The following is a 23,021-nucleotide window of genomic DNA, read 5'->3' on the forward strand; positions in this document are numbered from 1 at the left end:
TGTGCACACAGTGAAACACACAGCCCACAGAGTGAAACAGCACACAGTTAACCCTTTGATTGCCCCACATGTTAACCCCTTCCTGCCCAGTGCCATTAGTACAGTGTCAATGATTTTTATTTTCATCGCTCACTGTATTGGTGTCACTGGGGATGTCGGTGACACCAGGTCAGATCCCCCCCCCAGTGTCAGAATGCCCACCGTAGTCCCGCTATAAGTCGCTCATCGCCGCCATTACTAGTAAAAAAAACAACCAAATTTCCAGTATCTATACCGCCATTTGTAGATGCTATAACTTTCACGTAAACAAATGAACTTACATGTATTGGGATTTTTTTTTTTTTAGCCAAAGATGGAGCAGAATACATTTTGGCCGAATTTATGACAAAATTAGATTTTTTTTTACATTTTTTTACTGGACATGTTTTAGAGTAAAAAGTCTAAAATATTGTTTTTTTTTCTCAAAATTGTCTGTTTTTTATAGTGCAAAAAAAAAAAAAAAAAATCACAAAAAATGGCCTGGTCAGGAAGGGGGGTGAGGCGGGTGGACCCGGTCCGGCAGGGAAGTGGGGAGGCGGGTGGACCCCATCCGGCAGGGAAGGGGTGAGGAGGGAGGATCCGGTCCGGCAGGGAAGGGGGGAGGAGGGTGGACCCGGTCCGGCAGGCAAGGGGGGAGGAGGGTGGACCCGGTCCGGCAGGGAAGGGGGTGGCAGGTGGACCCGGTCCGGCAGGGAAGGGGGGAGGAGGGTGGACCCGGTCCGGCAGGGAAGGGGGGAGGAGGGTGGACCCGGTCCGGCAGGGAAGGGGGGAGGAGGAGGGTGGACCCGGTCCGGCAGGGAAGGGGGGAGGCGGAGAGGAGATACAATGTTTCATTTCTCAGGATAAACATCTGCTGGGAAATTGTTACAATTCTTCCTCCAGGTGTCAGGGTGTTCGGAGGGGAGAGGATCGGAGGAGACCGGATAATGATTGGCTGATCAGAGGAGAATGTTGGATTATGATTGGCTGATCAGGAGATCGGGTAACGATGGGCTGATTGGAGGAGATGATACAAGGATTGGCCGATAATTGGAGGAGATCGGATAACGATCGGATAATTGGAGATCGGATAACGATTGGCTGATTGAAAAAGATCGGATAATGATGGGCTGATCGTAGAAGGAGATCGGCTGATTGGAGAAGATTGGATAATGATCGGATGACTGGAGGAGATCGGATGATTGGAGGAGAATCGGATACCAATTGGAGGAGATCGGCCGATCTATGAGGATCATTATGATGGGGACACGGACCCTCTGCTGCGTGTGTGGTGGGATCTGTCGGAGAATAGAATCGGCCGATAGGAGAAGGTAGTGAAGCGATGATGTCATGTGATGAGGGCTCCAGCTGTGGGGCCCCCAGGGGCCCAATCCCCAGCAATGTTTACATGTCGGAGGTGACAGCTGACCCCTCCCCCCCCGTATGTGTGATCTGCTCCATGTGAGCCCATCTGTCCGGAGCTGTCACTCCCCCCCCCCCCGGTCACTCACCCGCCTTGTCTCCGGGACTCGTCGCTCTCCTCTTCCCTGCACGGCTGTCAGCGGGGGGGTCACCCCCTCTCCCACGGATCGGGGGGGGGGGAGGAGGGGGAGGCAGATTTCTGGAGAAGGGGGGTGGGGGACCCAGACAGAGAGAGGAGAGCAGACTACTTCCGGCTGGGTTGGGTTTACTTCCGGGTTAGGGGGAGGAGAGCCAGGGGGGAGGAAAGGGAGAGACTAGAGGAGGGGAGAGAGGAGACTACAGGGGAGGGTGGACTAAAGGAAAGGAGGGGGGAGGGAAAGAAAAGTTAGTCCAAAGGGGAAAGGAGAGAGAATGAGGAGGAGGGGGGGGGGAGAGGAGAGAGAATGAGGAGGAGGGGGGGGGGGGAGAGGAGAGACAACAGGAGGAGGGGAGACACCAAATGAGATGGGAGGAGAGAGACAGGAGGAGGAGGAGGAGGGAGAGGTGAAAGAGAGCACAGGTGATGAGGGAGAGGACCGGAGGAGAAAAAAGAGGAAGAGGAGAAAGGGAGGGGGAGAGAAGAAGGGGGAGAGATGGAAGGGGTTAGGGAGCAAAGGAGAAAGGGAGGGGGGTAGGGAGAAGAGAAGGGAGGGCAGTAGGGAGAGGAAAGAAAGGGAGGGGGGTAGGGAGGGGAGAGGAGTGAAGGAGGGGAGAGGAGTGAAGGAGGGGGGTAGGGAGGGGGGAGAGGAAAAAAAGAAGGGGTTAGGGAGGAAAGGAGAGAGGGAGGGGGTAGGGAGGAGAGAGAGGGAGGGGGTAGGGAGGAGAGAAGGAAAGGTTAGGGAGGAGAAGAGGAGAGGGGGGGTAGGGAGGAGAGGAGTAGAGGGAGGGGGGTAGGGAGGAGAGGAGTGGAGGGAGGGGGGTAGGGAGGAGAGGAGTAGAGGGAGGGGGGTAGGGAGGAGAGGAGTGGAGGGAGGGGGGTAGGGAGGAGAGGAGTAGAGGGAGGGGGGTAGGGAGGAGAGGAGTGAAAGGAGTGGGGTAGGGAGAAGAGGAGAGAGAGGGAAGGGGAGCAGGAGGGGTTAGGAAGAGAGGGAGAAGGGGGCAGGGAGGAGAGAGAGAGAGGGGGTAGGGAGGGGAGGAGAGAAGGAAGGGGTTATAGAGGAAAGAGGGGGGGGTTAGGGAGGAGAGAAGAAAGGGGGTGGGGAGGAGAGATGAAGAGGGAGGGGGTGGAGAGGATAGGAGGGGGAGGAGGAAATAGAGGGGGGGAGGGGGCAGGGAGGAGAGAGAAAGGGGGTATGGAGGGGAGGAGAGAGGTAGGGTGTGAGGAGGAGGAGGGGGGGCAGGGAATAGAGAGGGGGAGGAGAGAAGGAAGGGGTTAGAGAGGGAGGGGGGTAGTGAAGAGAGAAGAAGGGAGTAGGGAGGGGAGGTGGGGGTTAGGGCAGAGAGAAGAAGAGGGGGGAGGGTAGGAAGGAGAGGAAAGGGAGGGAAGGGTTGGGGGAGGAGAGAAGGAAGGGGTAGAGAGGGAGGAGACAGAGAGATGGGGGGTGGAGAGGAGAGAGAAGGGAGGGGGGTAGTGAAGAGAGAAGAAAGGGAGTAGGGAGAGAGAAGGGAGGGGAGTGGGGAGGAGAGAGAAGGGAGGGGAGTGGGGAGGAGAGAAGGAAGGGGGTAGGGAGGGGAGAGAGAGGGGGGTGGAGAGCAGAGAGAGGGATGGGGGGGTAGGGGGTGGAGAAGGGATGGGGGGTGGGGAGGAGAAGGCTGCAGCAAGAGAGCAAAGTGCACCAGCCACAGAGATCACTGTCAATTGGCCAGTCCATCCAGGCACTGTCCCCCTGTGGCACCATCCCCCGTCTGAGCTGTCTAGTATAGCTCAGTCCCTGTTTTCCTTGCTATGTAAAGTGTACATATAATAGAATCATCCCAATGTATCTGTGACCTCTGACCCCTCCCTGTGCACCTCTCAGTGCTGTCGGATGACCCGAAGTTGCCTCTTTCAGGAGGCCGTTCCCAAGTAAAAAGTGGAGCCCCCCCAGAGCTGCGCGATATTCTTACACAACTCCTGTGCTGGCCACACACATAACAGTCCAATGGAACGAGTCTTGGACAAATGGCCAAACCGATAAATAATCAAAAACACATTCCATGTCCATCGACTGAAGTGTGAATGGGGCCTCAAACATCCCAGATTGCATCTGAAAATTCAATCTGCTGACCTCACTAGGTGGAGACACTCCTCTTATGAATTGCTGATAATAAACAATCTGCTATTGGTTCTGCTGTTACTTTGTTCTTCTTCCTTCTTCATCTTCTTCTTCCTTCTCCTTCTTCTTCCCGCTCTCTTCCCAATCTGCTATTGGCTCTGCTGTTATTTTGTTCTTCTCCTTCCTTCTTTCTTTTTCCTTCTTCCTCCTTCTTCTTTCTTCTACCCTCTTCTTCCTTCTTCTTCTTCCTCCTCCTTCTTCTTCTTCCTTCTTCTTCTTCCTTCTTCTTCTTCCTTCTTCTTCTTCTTCCTTCTTCTTTCTTATTCCCTCTCCCTTCCCAATCTGCTATTGGTTCTGCTGTTATGTTGTACCTCTCCTTTTTCTTCTTTCCTCTTCTTCTTTCTCCTTCTTCTTCCTCCTTCTTCCTTCTTTTCCTCCCTCTTCTTCTTTTTTCTTCTTTTTCATTCTGCTTCCTTTTTCTTCTTCTTCCTTCTTCTTCTTTCTTTTTCCTTCTTCTTTCTTTTTCCTTCCTCTTCCTCCTTCTTTCCTCTACCCTCTTCTTCCTCCTTCTTCTTTCTTCTTTTTTCCTTCTTCCTTCTTTTTCCTTCTTCTTTTTCCTACTTCTTCTTCTTCCTTCATCTTCTTCTTCTTCCTTCTTCCTTCCCAATCTGCTATTGGTTCTGCTGTTATGTTGTTCTTCTTCCTCCTCCTCATTCTTCTTCCTCCTTCTTCTTTCTTCTTCTTCCTTCTTCCTTCCTCTTCTTCCTTCTTCTTTTCCTCCCTCTTCTTCCTTCTTCTTCCTCCTTTTTTCTTCTTTTTCATTCTTCTTCCTAATTCTTCTCCTTATTCCTTTTTCTTCTTCCTCCTTCTTTCTTCTTCTTCTCCTTCTTCCTCCTTCTTCTTCTTCATTGCTTACTACTCTGCATCCTCGCACAGAGGTCCCGTACAACGATCGGTGTTCCATTGTGTCCGGAGGACACAGCGGGCACCGGATCGCGGTACTGCGTGCTCCCAGGGAGTGCTCACAAGCATGGTGCGGGGAGGCCGTTTATAAACGTCCACCCGACCCTGCACTGCCACCGTCCGGCCTTTATATACAATGGCCGGATGGGAGGTGGTTAAGGTTCGACACCTTTGTCGAGCGGGTACCCGAACTTGACAGGTACCCACTCCCACTTCCGGTCTGATCGCTTAGGCGATCGTAAACGTAAGGTGTCCTCCCTCCCTTCCTGTAGTCTTTTGGGACACGTGACAGGTCCCAGAAGACTACAGGACCATTCATGAAGCGCAGCGCTACTCGCACATGCTCAGTGGGCACCCGGCTGTGAGGCCGCAAGCTGCACAGCCGGGTGCCCACACTGAAGATGCCGGCCTCCAGGACGGCTGGTGAATTGGACTGCGGGGGCACACTGAAAGACAGGTAAGTGGCGGTTTTTTAAAAGTCAGCAGCTACAGTTTTTGTAGCTGCTGACTTTTATTCTTTGTCAGGTGAGTGGAACTCCGCTTTAAGGACAAACCTACAGACCCAATTGTGTTCGTAAAAAAATAAAAACCCCAGTGGTGATCAAATACCACCAAAAGAAAGCTCTATTTGTGTGGAAAAAAATTATATAAACTTCATTTTTGCACAGTGTTGCATGACCACGCAATTGCCAGTTAAAGTAGCGCATTGCTGAATAGCCCTGGTCATGAAGGGGAGGGGGGTGGTAAAACCTTTCCCCAGGTCAAGTGGCTAACGAGCTAATTCTATGACTGAAGAATCATTATACACCGTACAGCTAAATGCATGTGGCCCCCACCCCAAATGACCGAGTTTATGGGTTTCCAGTGAAGGGTCCTGTTATTGTGACAAAGATATTGTATATCTGACAATTTTATGCCTGAGCCCCGACCTCAACCCCACTGAGCACCTCTGGGAGGAATGGTTGCCTGCCGGGTCTTGACTGAGTTTTGGTACTGTAGAATACAACGCCGCCGTAGACAATTGTGCTCTTCCAACTTTGAGGCAACAGTTTGGTGAGAACCCTTTTCTGTTCCAGTAGGACTATGCCTCAGTCAAGGCCAGCTCCATGAATACATGATCCAACCAGTTTAGTGTGGAGGAACTCAAATGTCCTGACCTCAACCCTCACGTCGGATGAATGGAAACACCGATTGTGAGCCAGTTCTTCTCATCCAAAGTCGGTACCTGACCTCACAAATGGGTACAAATTCCCATAAACACTAGAAAATCTTGTGAAAAGTCTTCTCAGAAGAGTGGAGGATGTTATAGCCACAAAATGTTTCTTAGCAATGGCCAGGTGTGGTCACAGGTTGGGGAAGACTGTTTTATGTTCCAGCATAATTGGGCCCCTGTGTACAAAGCCAGCTCCATAAAGACATGGTTTGACCAGTTTGGTGTGGAGGAACTCAAGTGTCCTACACAGAGCCGTGGCCTCAACCATACCGAAAACCTTTGGTATGAAATGGAACTCCAATGGTGAGCCAGGTCTTCTCATCCAACATCAGCACCCGACTTCTCAGATGGGTACTAATTCCCATAGATGTTCCAAAATCTTGAGAAAACCCTTGCTAGACGAGTAAAGAGTGGAGAATGGCCATGTGTGGTAACTGAAGGCTGCATAATTGTGCCCATGTGTACAAAGCCAGCTCCATAAAGACATGGTTTGACAGTTTGGTGTGGAGGAACTCTAGCGTCCTACACAGAGCCCTGACCTCAACCTTAGTGAACACCTTTGGGAAGAATTTGAACACTGATTGTGAGCCAGGTCTTCTCATCCAACATCAGTACCTGACCTCACAGATGGGAACAAATTCCCACAGATGTTCCAAAATCTTGAGGAAAACCTTCCTAGAAGAGGTAAAGAGTGGAGGATGGTATAGTCACAAAGTGTTCCATAGCAATGGCCATGTGTGGTCACAGGTTGGGGAAGACTGTTTTATGCTCCAGCATAATTGTACTTTTGTGTACAAAGCCAGTTCCATAAAGACATGGTATGACTAGTTTGGTGTGGGGGAACTCAAGTGTCCTACACAGAGCCCTGGCCTCAACCCTACCAAAAACCTTTGGGATGATTTGAACTCCAATGGTGAGCCAGGTCTTTTCATCCAACATAACATCAGCACCTGACTTCACAGATGGGTACTAATTCCCATAGACACTAGAAAATCTTGTGAAAAGTCTTCCCAGAAGAGTGGAGGATGTTATAGCCACAAAGTGTTTCTTAGCAATGGCCATGTGTGGTCACAGGTTGGGGAAGACTGTTTTATGTTCCAGCATAATTGGGCCCCTGTGTACAAAGCCAGCTCCATAAAGATATGGTTTGACCAGTTTGGTGTGGAGGAACTCGAGTGTCCTACACAGAGCTCTGGCCTCAACCATACCGAAAACCTTTGGGATGAATTGGAACTCCAATGGTGAGCCAGGTCTTCTCATCCAACATCAGCACCCGACTTCTCAGATGGGTACTAATTCCCATAGATGTTCCAAAATCTTGAGGAAACCCTCCTAGACGAGTAAAGAGTGGAGAATGGTATAGCCACAAAGTGTTTCTTAGCAATGGCCATGTGTGGTCACAGGTTGGGGAAGACTGTTTTATGTTCCAGCATAATTGGGCCCATGTGTACAAAGCCAGCTCCATAAAGACATGGTATGACTAGTTTGGTGTGGAGGAACTCAGGTGTCCTACACAGAGCCCCAATCTCAACCCTACCGAACACCTTTGAGATGAATTGGAACTCCAATGGTGAGCCAGATCTTCTCACTCAACATCAGCACCCGACTCCACATATGGGAACAAATTCCCACAGATGTTCCACAATTTGAGGAAAACCTTCTTAGAGTGGAGGATGGTAGAGCCACAAAGTGTTCCACAGCAATGGGCAAGTGTGGTCACAGGTTGGGGAAGACTTTTTTTATGTTCCAGCATAATTGTTCCCCTTTTTTGGCCATTTTGGTGTGGAGGAACTCAAGTGTCTTACACAGAGCCCCGACCTCAACTGTACTGAACATCTTTGGAAGAATTCGAACACAGATTGTGAGCCAGGTCTTTTCATCCAACAACAGTACCTGACCTCACAAAAGGACACAAATTCCCACAGACAATCCAAAATCTTGTAGAAAGCCTCCCTAAATACTAATGATCAGTCATGATAAAGAGGGGAACAACTCCTGGATTTGGAATGAAATGTCCAACCAGTTCATAGAGATGTGATGGTCAGGAGTCCACAAACACTGGCCATGGAGTATTATGAATCTTGTGGATCTGCAGTCTTCCATCCTTTCAGTTGACACCTTCAGCTGCCACTAGATGGAGTGCGTAGCACATTAATGGCGGCTCTCCCTTTGCACACACAGGAAGGATTGCATGGCTGGTTGTGGTGTAATAGCGGTTGCGTTGTGTTGAAGAGACAGGAAAACATGCTAGAATGATGCACCGCATCATGTTCTCTAATGAGGGAGCAACAGGAGATAGTTGTTGTAGATCCGAGCAACCATTTTCACTATTCGATTCATTTTTAAAGTGTATCTGGAGCCTTGATATGAAGGGGGGACTCTGATGTGAAGGGTGGGCTCATATATGTAGGGGGACTCTGATGTGATGGGGGGACCTCAGATGTGAATGGGGAACTCTGATGTGATGGGGACCTCACATATGGAGAGGGACTCAGATATGAAGGGGGAACTCTGATGTGAAGGGGGGACCTCAGATATGAAAGAGAGAATTCTCATCCAACATTAGTACCTGATCTCACAATTGAGTACAAATTCCCATAGACACTAGAAAATCTTGTAAAAAGTCTTCCCAGAAGAGTGGAAGATGTTATAGCCACAAAATGTTGGGGGGGGGGGGGCAATTTCATAGCAAGGGCCATGTGTGGTAACTGAAGGCTGCATAATTGTGCCCATGTGTATAAAGCCAGCTCCCATAACGGTTTGACCAGTTTGGTGTGGAGGAACTTGAGAGTCCTACACAGACCCCCGACCTCAACTGTACTGCACACTAGAGATGAGCGAATTATTCAAAAATTTGATTCGGCTGATTCGCCGAATTTGCGGAATAAATTTGATTCGAGTCGAATATATTCGCTGCGAATTTAACTTATTAAAGGGTGTTTCTAGGCTTCAGAGAGACTTAATATTAGTGCAGAACACTGTACCTTTAATTTAAATGCCCTTGGAGTCTGCTGGGGAAGAGAAATAATACTGTCAGTCAGTATGACATGCAGATGAGTGCCGTCGATCTTAGAATCACCGCACACTTCACTCATTTGGGCAGTCACGGGGCCAAAACCAGAGTGTGGAGCCACAGTGTGGCGGTGGAGGCAGCAGCAATGGGAGGCCATACAGCACCCTATGACAAAATGGAACCCACCAGCAGTGTGAGGAGACCTGAAAGTGGCACATGGCAGAGTGTGGCGATGGAGACAGCAGCAATGGGAGGCCGTACAGGGACCCATGACACACTCTGGACCTGGCAGCAGCATGAGGAGTCGGTACAGGGGCCCATGACAGATTACGGGCCTGGCAGCAGCATGAGGAGGCGGTACAGGGGCCCATGGCAGAGTGGCGAAGCGTAAGCAGCTTAAATTGAAGGCCATACAGAGGCCTATGTTAAAAAGTCCCCCAGCAGCAGTGTGGGGAGACGACTATCAAGAGTCCAATGGCAGAGTGGCGGAGCAGAAGCAGCTTCAATTGAAGAAGAAGAGGATGAGGATGAAGAAGAAGAGGATGAGGAAGAAGAAGAAGAGGATGAGGAAGAAGAAGAAGAGGATGAGGATGAAGAAGAAGAGGATGAGGATGAAGAAGATGAGGATGGAGAAGAAGATGAGGATGAAGAAGAAGAAGAGGATGAGGATGAAGAAGAAGAAGAGGATGAGGATGAAGAAGAAGAGGATGAGGAAGAAGAAGAGGATGAGGAAGAAGAAGAAGAAGAGGAGGATGAGGATGAAGAAGAAGAAGATGAGGATGAAGAAGAAGAAGAGGATGAGGATGAGAATGAAGAAGAAGAAGAGGATGAGGAAGAAGAAGAGGATGAGGATGAAGAAGAGGATGAGGATGAAGAAGAAGAAGAGGATGATGGTGAGGAAGAAGAAGAAGAGGATGAGGATGATGAAGAAGAGGAGGATGAGGATGATGAAGAAGAAGAGGATGAGGATGATGAAGAAGAAGAAGAAGAAGAGGATGAGGATGAAGAAGAAGAGGATGAGGATGAAGAAAAAGAGGATGAGGATGAAGAAAAAGAGGATGAGGATGAAGAAAAAGAGGATGAGGATGAAGAAGAGGATGAGGATGAAGAAGAAGAGGATGAGGATGAAGAAAAAGAGAATGAGGATGAAGAAGAGGATGAGGATGAAGAAGAGGATGAGGATGAAGAAGAAGAAGAAGAGGGATGAGGATGAAGAAGAAGAAGAAGTAGGATGAAGATAAGAAGAATTCCAGTACAGCAAAAAGTGTCCCTGCAGAGAGCTCCGCTATTTCTGACAGTTCTCTGACAGTTCCTTCACATTTACAGCGGTTGAAACATTGTATCTACAGTCATGGCCGAAATTGTTGGCACCCTTGATATTTCTCCAGGAAATCATGTATTTCTCACGAAACGTATTGCATTAACACATGTTTTGCTATACACATGTTTATTCCCTTTGTGTGTATTGGGACAAAACAAAAAAAGGGAGGAAAGAAAGCAAATTCGACATAATGTCACACAAACCTCCAAAAATGGGCTGGACAAAAGTATTGGCACCCTTTCACAACTGCGGATAAATAAGAATGTTACAAGCATGTGATGCTCCTGTAAACTCACCTGGGGCAAGTAACAGGTGTGGGCAATATAGAAATCACACCTGAAAGCAGATAAAAAGGAGAGACGTTCACTTAACCTTTGCATTGTGTGTCTGTCTGTGCCACACTAAGCATGGACAACAGAAAGAGGAGACGAGAACTGTCTGAGGACCTGAGAACCAAAATTGTGGCAAAATATCAACAATCTCAAGGTTACAAGTCCATCTCCAGAGAACTAGATTTGCCTTTGTCCACAGTGCGCAACATTATCAAGAAGTTTGCAACCCATGGCACTGTAGCTAATCTCCCTGGTCGTGGACGGATGAGGAAAATTGATGAAAGATTGCAACGCAGAATAGTCCGGATGGTGGATAAGCAGCCCCAAACATGTTCCAAAGACATTCAAGCTGTCCTGCAGGCTCAGGGAGCATCAGTGTCAGCGCGAACTATCCGTCGACATTTAAATGAAATGAAACGCTATGGCAGGAGACCCAGGAGGACCCCACTGCTGACACAGAGACATAAAAAAGCAAGACTACAGTTTGCCAAAATGTACTTGAGTAAGCCAAAAGCCTTCTGGGAAAACGTCTTGTGGACAGATGAGACCAAGATAGAGCTTTTCGGTAAAGCACATCATTCTACTGTTTACCGAAAACGGAATGAGGCCTACAAAGAACAAAACACAGTACCTACGGTAAATATGGTGGAGGTTCAATGATGTTTTGGGGTTGTTTTGCTGCCTCTGGCACTGGGTGCCTTGACTGTGTGCAAGGCATCATGAAATCTGAGGATTACCAAAGGATTTTGGGTCGCACTGTAGGCCCCAGTGTCAGAAAGCTGGGTTTGCGTCCAAGATCCTGGGTCTTCCAGCAGGACAATGACCCCAACATACGTCAAAAAGCACTCAGAAATGGATGGCAAAGAAGCGCTGGAGAGTTCTGAAGTGGCCAGCAATGAGCCCAGATCTAAATCCCATTGAACACCTGTGGAGAGATCTTAAAATTGCTGTTGGGAAAAGGTGTCCTTCCAATAAGAGAGACCTGGAGCTGTTTGCAAAGGAAGAGTGGTCCAAAATTCCGGGTGAGAGGTGTCAGAAGCTTATTGATGGTTATAGGAAGCGACTGATTTCAGTTATGTTTTCCAAAGGGTGTGCAACCAAATATTAAGTTAAGGGTGCCAATACTTTTGTCCAGCCCATTTTTGGGGTTTTGTGTGACATTATGTCATATTTGCTTTTCTGCCTCTGTTTTATATTTGTTCCAATACATACAAAGGGAATAAACATGTGTATAGCAAAACATGTGTTAATGCAATACCTTTTTTGTGTGAAATACTTGATTTTCAGGAAAAATATCAAGGGTGCCAACAATTTCGGCCATGACTGTATTTGTTTCCGAATAAAAACATCTGTATCCTAAATGGAAACAAATAGATACAATGTTTCAACCGCTGTAAATGTGAAGGAACTGTCAGAGAACTGTCAGAAATAGCGGAGCTCTCTGCAGGGACACTTTTTGCCGGCTGTAGAAGGGATGAAAATCGGCCGATCGGGGAAAATTCGATTCGTGCATCCGAAGTTTGCTAATTTTTGGATTCGGCACGAATCGAATTTTTCCTAATATTCGAAACGAATTCCACTTCGCCAGGTTCGATTCGCTCATCTCTACTGCACACCTTTGGGAAGAATTTGAACACCGATTGTGAGCCAGGTCTTCTCATCCAACATCAGTACCTGACCTCACAGATGGGTACAAGTTCCCACAGACATTCCAAAATCTTGAGGAAACTCTTCCTAGAAAAGTGAAGAGTAGAGGATGGTTCAGGGGCAGACTGACAACTCATGGGGCCCCCGGGCAATAGGGGATCATGGGGCCCCTGTGTCCTTGCCCAAACTCAAAAAAGCCTATGAAAAAGGTACCAGGGGCATCTCATGGGGCCCCCTAGTGACCCCGGGCCCTCGGGCAGTGCCTGAGTTTCCAAATGGTCAGTCCGCCCCTGGGATGGTATAGTCACAAAGTGTTCCTCAGCAATGGCCATGTGTGGTCACAGGTTGGGGAAGACTGTTTTATGTTCCAGCATAATTGTACCCCTGTGTACAAAGCCAGCTCCATAAAGACATGGTATGACTAGTTTTTTGTGGTGAAACTCAAGTGTCCTACACAGAGCCCCGGCCTCAATCGTACCGAAAACCTTTGGGATGATTTGAAACTCCAATGGTGAGCCAGGTCTTCTCATCCAACATCAGCACCTGACTACATAGATGGGTACTAATTCTCATAGACACTAGAAAATCTTGTGAAAAGTCTTCCCAGGAGAGTGTAGGATGTTATAGCCACAAAGTGTTTCTTAGCAATGTCCATGTGTGGTCACAGGTTGGGGAAGACTGTTTTATGTTCCAGCATAAATGGGCCCCTGTGTACAAAGCCAGCTCCATAAAGACATGGTTTGACCAGTCTGGTGTGGAGGAACTCGAGTGTCCTACACAGAGCCCCGACCTCAACCCTACTGAACACCTTTAGGAAGAATTTGAACACTGAATGAGCCAGGTCTTCTCATCCAACATCAGCACCTGACCTTACAGATGGGTACGAATTCCACAGACATTCCAACATCTTGAGGAAAACCTTCCTAGAAGAGTAAAGAGTGGAGGATAGTATAGTCACAAAGTGTTCCTCAGCAATGGCCATGTGTGGTCACAGGTTGGGGGAAGACTGTTTTATGTTCCAGCATAATTGGGCCCCTGTGTACAAAGCCAGCTCCATAAAGACATGGTTTGACCAGTTTGGTGTGGAGGAACTCAGGTGTTCTACACAGAGCCCTGATCTCAACCCTACCGAACACCTTTGGGATGAATTGGAACTCCAATGGTGAGCCAGATCTTCTCACTCAACATCAGCACCCGACTTCACAGATGGGAACAAATCCCACAGATGTTCCACAATTTGAGGAAAACCTTCCTAGAGTGGAGGATGGTAGAGCCACAAAGTGTTTCCTATCAATGGGCAAATGTGGTCACAGGTTGGGGAAGACTGTTTTATGTTCCAGCATAATTGTTCCCCTTTTTTGGCCATTTTGGTGTGGAGGAACTCAAGTGTCTTACACAGAGCCCCGACCTCAACCCTACTGAACATCTTTGGGAAGAATGTGAACATTTTAGAGAGCCTCCCTAAATAATAATGATCAGTCATGATAAAGAGGGGAGCAACTCCTGGATTTGGAATGAAATGTCCAACCAGTTCATAGAGATGTGATGGTCAGGTGTCCACAAACACTGGCCATGGAGTATTATGAATCTTGTGGATCTGCAGTCTTCCATCCTTTCAGTTGACACCTTCAGCTGCCACTAGATGGAGTGTGTAACACATTAATGGCGGCTCTCCCTTTGCACACACAGGAAGGATTGCATGGCTGGTTGTGGTGTAATAGCGGTTGTGTTGAAGAGACAGGAAAACATGCTAGAATGCTGCACCGCATTATTATTATTATTATTATTATTATACAGGATTTATATAGCGCCAAAGGGTTTGCTCAGCACTGTACAATAGCGGGGGGGACAGAACATGAGACAAGACAGCAACAATACAATACACGAGGGGTTCAAGGGCCCTGCTCCTGGGAGCTTACAATCTAGGAAGGAGGAGATAGTGGTACAGGAGGAAGTGGCTGTGGGGGATGGAGTGGTGGGAGGAGTGGAGAAGGTCAGTTGTTAGGTGAGGTTGGGGTAGGCTTCCCTGAAGAGGAGGGTTTTCAGGGTGCGCCTGAAGGTGAGGAGGGTAGGTGACATTCTGATGGATTGGGGTAGGGAGTTCCAGAGGATGGGGGAAGTCCTAGAGAAGTCCTGCAATCGGGCATGGGAGGAGGATAGCCAGGGAGCTAGAGAGTAGGAGGTCCTGTGAGGAGCGGAGGGCATGGGTAGGGTAGTGTCTGGGTATCAGGTCAGTTATGTAGTTCGGGGCGGCATCATGTTCTCTAATGAGGGGGCAACAGGAGATAGTTGTTGTAGATCCGAGCAACCATTTTCACTATTCAATTCATTTTTAAAGTGTATCTGCAGCCTCTGATATGAAGGGGGGACTCTGATGTTAAGGAGGGGGGGTCTCAGATATGAAGGGGGGGGGGGGGCTCTGATGTGATGGGGAGACTTCAGATATGAAGGGGCACTGTAATGTAAAGGAGGACCTCAGATATGATGGGGGGAATTTGATGTGATGGGGAGACATCAGATATGAAGGGAGGCCCTCAGAAATGAAGGGGGGACCTTAGATATGAAAGGTGGACTCTGATATGAAGGGGGGGCTCAGATATGTAGGGGGGACTCTGATGTGAAGGGGGGACCTCAGATGTGAATGGGGGACTCTGATATGAAGGGAGGCCTCAGATATGAAGGGGGGGGGGCTCTGATGTGATGGGGGACCTCAAATATGAAAGGGGGACCTCAGATATGAAAGGGGAACTCTGCAGTGATGGGGGACCTAAGATATGAAGGGGGGGCCTCAGATATGAAGGGGGGACTCTGATGTGAAGGGGGGCCTCAGATACGAAGGGGGGACTCTGATGTGAAGGGGGGGCTCTGATGTGATGGGGGACCTCAGATATGAAGGGGGGGGACTCTGATGTAAAGTTACCAAGGCAGTAGCATGCATCCTCCTAAGCTCCGGCTTCCCATTGATACGTAACATCACGTAAACAGTAACATGTGATGGGGGAACCTCAGATATGAAGGGAGGACTCTGATGTGATGGGGGGACCTCATATATGAAGGGGGGACTCTGATGTGATGGAGAGACCTCAGGTATGAAGAGGGAATTTTATGTGATGAGGGACCCTCAGATATGAAGGGGGACTTTTATGTGATGGGGGACCTAAGCTATGAAAGAGAGACCTCAGATATAAAGGGGGGACTCTGATGTGATGGGGGGAGCTCAGATATGAAGGGGGGACTCTGATGTGATGGGGGACCTCAGATATGAATGGGGGACTCTGATGTGATGGGGGAACCTCAGATATGAAGGGCGGCTTTTATGTGATGGGGGACCTAAGCTATGAAAGAGAGACCTCAGATATAAAGGGGGGACTCTGATGTGATGGGGGGACCTCAGATATGAAGGGGAGACTCTGATGTGATGGGGGGACCTCCAATATGAAGCTGAAATTAAACTCCCAGTGCTCTGGACTGAGACAAGTGCACACTACTGAGGGATGTGCTTTGTTCATTTGTCATGTCTGAGCTTTGCAGCCGCTTTCACTGTAGTCAGTCTTTCCGGAAACTCCCAGAATTCTCTCTGTTCTCACACATTTTTCTCTTTTAAGCGATTTGCCATTGGAAGCAGAATGGTGCGACTAGATGCCTGCTGTGCTATGAGGAGCTGCAAACAGCCCGCGCGGCAGGGGCGCAGAAACAACGGTCAGAATATATGAATAAACGCCGTCCTGAGGTCTGGAGAGCGCCAGGAGGGTTTATACGGTGCTGTGCAAAAGTTATAGGCAGGTGTGACAATAGGCGGCAAATGAAGAACGGCGCCCAACATTTTGGACTGTGCGCGCCGGATCACGATCCGGGTCCTGCTGTGTCCTCAGGACACGATGGAACACCGATCATCGAACAGGACCTCTCTGCGAGGTCCCGATCATGTGATCACTGATTGGCCTGGAAGGGGGGAAAGTGTCCGGACTGGAAAGGGTGAAAGCGTCCAGACTGGAAGGGGGGGAAGTGTCCGGACTGGAAGGGGGGAAAGTGTCCGGACTGGAAGGGGGGGAAAGTGTCCGGACTGGAAGGGGGGGGAAAGTGTCCGGACTGGAAGGGGGGGAAAGTGTCCGGACTGGAAGGGGGGGAAAGTGTCCGGACTGGAAGGGGGGGAAAGTGTCCGGACTGGAAGGGGGTGAAAGTGTCCGGACTGGAAGGGGGGGAAAGTGTCCGGACTGGAAGGGGGTGAAAGTGTCCGGACTGGAAGGGGGGGAAAGTGTCCGGACTGGAAGGGGGGGGGAAAGTGTCCGGACTGGAAGGGGGGGGGAAAGTGTCCGGACTGGAAGGGGGGAAAGTGTTCGGACTGGAAGGGGGGGGGGAAGTGTCCAGACTGGAAGGGGGGTGAAAGTGTCCGGACTGGAAGGGGGGTGAAAGTGTCCGGACTGGAAGGGGGGTGAAAGTGTCTGGACTGGAAGGGGGTGAAAGTGTCCGGACTGAAAGGGGGGGAAAGTGTCCGGACTGGAAGGGGGTGAAAGTGTCCGGACTGAAAGGGGGGGAAAGTGTCCGGACTGGAAAGGGGGGAAAGTGTTCGGACTGGAAAGGGGGGGGGGGAAGTGTCCAGACTGGAAGGGGGGGAAAGTGTTCGGACTGGAAGGGGGGTGAAAGTGTCAGGACTGGAAGGGGGTGAAAGTGTCCGGACTGGAAGGGGGGGGGAAAGTGTCCGGACTGGAAGGGGATGAAAGTGTCCAGACTGGAAGGGGGGGGGGAAAGTGTCCGGACTGGAAGGGGATGAAAGTGTCCGGACTGGAAGGGGGGGGAAAGTGTCCGGACTGGAAGGGGCTGAAAGTGTCCGGACTGGAAGGGGGGGAAAGTGTCCGGACTGGAAGGGGGGGAAAGTGTCCGGACTGGAAGGGGGGAAAGTGTCCGGACTGGAAGGGGGGGAAAGTGTCCGGACTGGAAGGGGGGGGAAAGTGTCCGGACTGGAAGGGGGTGAAAGTGTCCGGACTGGAAGGGGGTGAAAGTGTCCGGACTGGAAGGGGGGGAAAGTGTACGGACTGGAAGGGGGGGAAATTGTACGGACTGGAAGGGGGGGAAAGTGTACGGACTGGAAGGGGGTGAAAGTGTCTGGACTGGAAGGGGGGGAAAGTGTATGGACTGGAAGGGGGGGAAAGTGTCCAGACTGGAAGGGGGGGAAAGTGTCCGGACTGGAAGGGGGGGAAAGTGTATGGACTGGAAGGGGGGGAAAGTGTCTGGACTGGAAGGGGGGGAAAGTGTATGGACTGGAAGGGGGGGGAAAGTGTCCGGACTGGAAGTGGTTAACAAAATAGAAAGTAAATGAAGAGGTCTTCTTCTAGGTAGACCTACACACAGTTTTTGAAGGAACTCGCAGGCAGGTTGTCCCAAACATCTTGGAGGACTGAGCCCAGATCTTCTGTGGATGTTGGTTGCCTCCAATCCATCTGTCTCTTCAGGTCATCCCAGACTGCATGATGGTGAGATCAAGGCTCGGTGGGGCCAAACCATCACTTCCAGGACTACTTGTTCTTCTGTACACCGAAGATAGTTTCTAATGACATTGGTGGTATGTTTAGGGCCGGTGTCCAGCTGTAGAATACATTTGGGGACAATCACCCACCTCCTTGATGGTACAGGATGATGGATAAGTAGCTGTAGATACACACTGAAGGTCTCCAGATCTTTAGACCAGGGTTTCTCAACCAGGGTTCCTCCAGAGGTTGCTAGGCATTCCTTGAGTAATGAGCAATTTCTGCCTCTCAGTTAAGTTCCCACTGACACCATTGATCTTTTTTAGCTATCTGTGCGGGAGAGTTCTTCCCACTGACCACCAATGTAAGAGGCATTCTTCCCACTGACCACCAATGTAAGGGACATTCTTCCCACTGACCCCCAATGTAAGGGACATTCTTCCCACTGATCACCAATGTAAGGGACATTCTTCCCACTGACCACCAATGTAAGGGACATTCTTCCCACTGATCACCAATGTAAGGGACATTCTTCCCACTGATCACCAATGTAAGGGACATTCTTCCCACTGACCCCCAATGTAAGGGACATTCTTCCCACTGACCTCCAATGTAAGGGACATTCTTCCCACTGACCACCAATGTAAGGGACATTCTTCCCACTGATCACCAATGTAAGGGACATTCTTCCCACTGACCTCCAATGTAAGGGACATTCTTCCCACTGACCTCCAATGTAAGGGACATTCTTCCCACTGACCACCAATGTAAGGGACATTCTTCCCACTGATCACCAATGTAAGGGACATTCTTCCCACTGATCACCAATGTAAGGGACATTCTTCCCACTGACCCCCCAATGTAAGGGGCATTCTTCCCACTGACCTCCAATGTAAGGGACTTTCTTCCCACTGACCACCAATGTAAGGGGCATTCTTCCCACTGACACCAATGTAAGGGACTTCTTCCCACTGACCCCCAATGTAAGGGACATTCTTCCCACTGACCACCAATGTAAGGGACATTCTTCCCACTGACCCCCAATGTAAGGGACATTCTTCCCACTGACACCAATGTAAGGGACATTCTTCCCACTGATCACCAATGTAAGGGACATTCTTCCCACTGACCCCCAATGTAAGGGACATTCTTCCCACTGACACCAATGTAAGGGACATTCTTCCCACTGATCACCAATGTAGGGGACATTCTTCCCACTGACCCCCCGATGTAAGGGGCATTCTTCCCACTGACCACCAATGTAAGGAGCATTCTTCCCACTGATCACCAATGTAAGGGACATTCTTTCCACTGACAACCAATGTAAGGGGCATTCTTCCCACTGACCTCCAATGTAAGGGACATTCTTCCCACTGACCACCAATGTAAGGGACATTCTTCCCACTGACCACCAATGTAAGGAGCATTCTTCCCACTGACCTCCAATGTAAGGGACATTCTTCCCAATGACCACCAATGTAAGGGACATTCTTCCCACTGACCTCCAATGTAAGGGACATTCTTCCCAATGACCACCAATGTAAGGGGCATTCTTCCCACTGACCCCCAATTTAAGGGACATTCTTCCCACTGATCACCAATGTAAGGGACATTCTTCCCACTGACCACCAATGTAAAGGACATTCTTCCCACTGACCATCACACAAATGTTTCATGAGTTGTTGATATAGTCATTTTTAGCAGGGGTTCCCTGAGACCGGAAAATTATTTCAATGGTTTCTGAAAAATTTGAGAAAGGCTGCTTTAAAGCAAGGATGGACATCCAATGAGTTGCCGGGTCTTTCAAGAAGTCTCACTAAATAGGCTGCAAAGTCCACATAGCTCCTTTCCCACCGACGACCAATGTAGGGGGACACCTGCTACACTGAACATCCGTCTCATGAGGCCTTTTTCTACTGACCACTAATGTAAGAGGAACTTACTGATCATAATAATGTCCTGGGTTCATTATTAATGTCCACGTAACTCCTTGTCCCCCAGATAGCATGGTTGACAGGAACCATTGTCTTGGATCTCCTCTTTCTCCCAGATACATAGGAATGGACACCGATGATCTTCTTAGTTGGCATTTTTCCCAATGATCACTTGTTTAGGTGGGACTTTTTCCCATTGACCATAAATGAAGGGAGCACCTTTCCCACCGACCACCAATGTAGGGGGACACCTGCTACACTGAACGTCAATCTAATGAGGCCTTTTTCTACTGACCACTAATGTAGGAGGCACTTCATGATCATAATAATGTCCTGGATTCATTATTAAAGTCCACGTAGCTCCTTGTCTCCCAGATAGCATGGTTGACAGGAACCATTGTCTTAGATTTCCTCTTTCTCCCAGATACGTAAGAATGGACACCGATGATTATTATAATTATTATACAGTATTTATATAGCGCCAAAGGGTTTGCTCAGCGCTGTACATTATAGTGGGGGACAGAACATGAGACAAGACAGAAACAATACAATACACGAGGGGTTCAAGGGCCCTGCTCTTTCAAGCTTACAATCTAGGAGGGAGGGGAAGGTGGCACAGGAGGAGATGGCTGTGGGGGATGGAGTAGTGGGTGGAGTGGAGGAGGTTAGTTGTTAGGTGAGATAGGGTGTTAGGTGAGGTTGGGGTAGGCTTCCCTGAAGAGGGGGGGGTTTTCAGGGTGCACCTGAAGGTGAGGAGGGTAGGTGACATTCTGATGGATTGGGGTAGGGAGTTCCAGAGGATGGGGGAAGTCCTGGAGAAGTCCTGCAATCGGGCGTGGGAGGAGGAGACCAGGGAGCTAGAGAGCAGGAGGTCCTGTGAGGAGCGGAGGGCACGGGTAGGGTAGTATCTGGGTATCAGGTCAGTTATGTAGTTCGGGGCGGCATTGTGAATGGCTTTGTAGGTCAGGGTTAGCAGCTTGAACTTGATGCGTTGGGCAATCGGGAGCCAATGAAGGGATTGGCAGAGGGGGGAGATAGATGTGGAGCGGATGGTGAGGTGGATGAGTCTGGCCGCTGAGTTTAGGATCGACTGGAGTGGGGATAGCGTTCGTTTGGGTAGATGATCTTCTTAGTTGGCATTTTTCCCAATGATCACTAATTTAGGTTGGACTTTTTCCCATTGACCATAGATGTAAGGGAGCACCTTTCCCACCGACCACCAATGTAGGGGGACACCTGCTACACTGAACTTCAATCTAATGAGGCCTTTTTCTACTGACCACTAATGTAGGAGGAACATACTGATCATAATAATGTCCTGGGTTCATTATTAGCAGGGGTTCCCTGAGACCCAAAACTTATCAAGGGTTTCTCTGGGGCCAAAAAAAGGTCGGAAAGGTTTCAGTAGAAGCTTCATCCTGGAATCCAGCTTAGGAGTGTCAGGTTATAATAGCCCAGCGATGGTGGGGGACGACTTGTGTTTGTATCACCAAATCTTTCGATAGCTCAAACCCTTCCTTATGAATACATTTCCTTTGTTAATTTAGGCAGTTTTCCCAAAGTTCTGGCCTCCATAGGGGGTCACCACCCGCAAAGTTGGAGGACACTTCAGGAGGAGATGCTGCACTTGTATGTGTTTTTCGGTTTCTGGCAGCCATCTCAGTCGTAGGCACTGTGCTCTGATGCACGGAATTCAGTGTGCTGGTCATGTGATCAGCACACAACTTTCTCTTCTTGACTCGGAGCCTGTTTTGTTGCTGGATCACATTGTATTTACCTTCTTACATCCGTCTCTTGTTTGCTTTGCATTGTTTTTCTTTTAAAAAGCTTATCATTCAGGTAGAACCTGCAGAGATTAACCCTCTTAGGTGTGGGAGGTTTTGGGGAACGTCCACATTTACCCGAGGGCTACAGAGGAAATTTTAATTGCGTACAAGTTTGTAACCACTTGTTGGCAGTCACCTCATTAGGTTAGAACAGCCTTTCCCAACCTTTTTACCCCAGAGGAACCCTTGAAATTATTTTCAGGTTTCGAGAAACCCCTGATAAAACAAATTTGTCAGTGGGAAGAATGTCCCTTACATTGGGGGTCAGTGGGAAGAATGTCCCTTACATTGGAGGTCAGTGGGAAGAATGTCCCTTACATTGGTGGTCAGTGGGAAGAATGTCCCTTACATTGGTGGTCAGTGGGAAGAATGTCCCTTACATTGGGGGTCAGTGGGAAGAATGTCCCTTACATTGGAGGTCAGTGGGAAGAATGTCCCTTACATTGGTGATCAGTGGGAAGAATGTCCCTTACATTGGAGGTCAGTGGGAAGAATGTCCCTTACATTGGTGGTCAGTGGGAAGAATGTCCCTTACATTGGAGGTCAGTGGGAAGAATGTCCCTTACATTGGGGGTCAGTTTGAAGAATGTCCCTTACATTGGTGGTCAGTGGGAAGAATGTCCCTTACATTGGTGGTCAGTGGGAAGAATGTCCCTTACATTGGGGGTCAGTGGGAAGAATGTCCCTTACATTGGTGGTCAGTGAGAAGAATGCCCGTTACATTGGTGATCAGTGGGAAGAATGTCCCTTACATTGGAGGTCAGTGGGAAGAATGTCCCTTACATTGGAGGTCAGTGGGAAGAATGTCCCTTACATTGGAGGTCAGTGGGAAGAATGTCCCTTACATTGGGGGTCAGTGGGAAGAATGTCCCTTACATTGGGGGTCAGTGGGAAGAATGTCCCTTACATTGGTGGTCAGTGGGAAGAATGTCCCTTACATTGGGGGTCAGTGGGAAGAATGTCCCTTACATTGGTGGTCAGTGGGAAGAATGTCCCTTACATTGGTGGTCAGTGGAAAGAATACTCCTTACATTGGTGGTCAGTGGGAAGAATGTCCCTTACATTGGTGGTCAGTGGGAAGAATGTCCCTTACATTGGGGGTCAGTGGGAAGAATGCTGCTTACATTGGTGATCAGTCGGATGAATGTCCCTTACATTGGTGGTCAGTGGGAAGAATGGTTCTTACATTGGTGGTCAGTGGGAAGAATGGTTCTTACATTGGTGGTCAGTGGGAAGAATGCTCCTTACATTGGTTCTAAGTGGGAAGAATGCTCCTTACATTGGTGGTCTTACATTGGTGGTCAGTGGGAAGAATTCTCGTTACATTGGGGGTCAGTGGGAAGAATGCCGCATACATTGGTAATCAGTCAGAAATTGGCCGTTGCATTGATGGTCAATGGGAAGAATGTCCTTTACATTGGAAGTCAGTGGGAAGTTGCTCCTTACAGAGGTGGTCAGAATGCCACCCTTACATACAGCTAAGAAGATTACCAGTGTCCTGCAGCTGGCTCTTCCAAGTGGCATGGACCCCAGAACTACAGCGGCATCATCAGATGGGTGTCCAATCAGCCACAGCTGAAAGAACCCCTAACAGCCTCTTTATGAATTCCAGGGTTGTAAGGAACGCTGGTTG

The sequence above is a fragment of the Staurois parvus genome, unplaced genomic scaffold (genome assembly GCF_062004578.1).
Source record: "Staurois parvus isolate SC_StPar_1 unplaced genomic scaffold, SC_StPar_1.0 ptg001747l, whole genome shotgun sequence".
NCBI classification, from domain to species: domain Eukaryota; kingdom Metazoa; phylum Chordata; class Amphibia; order Anura; family Ranidae; genus Staurois; species Staurois parvus.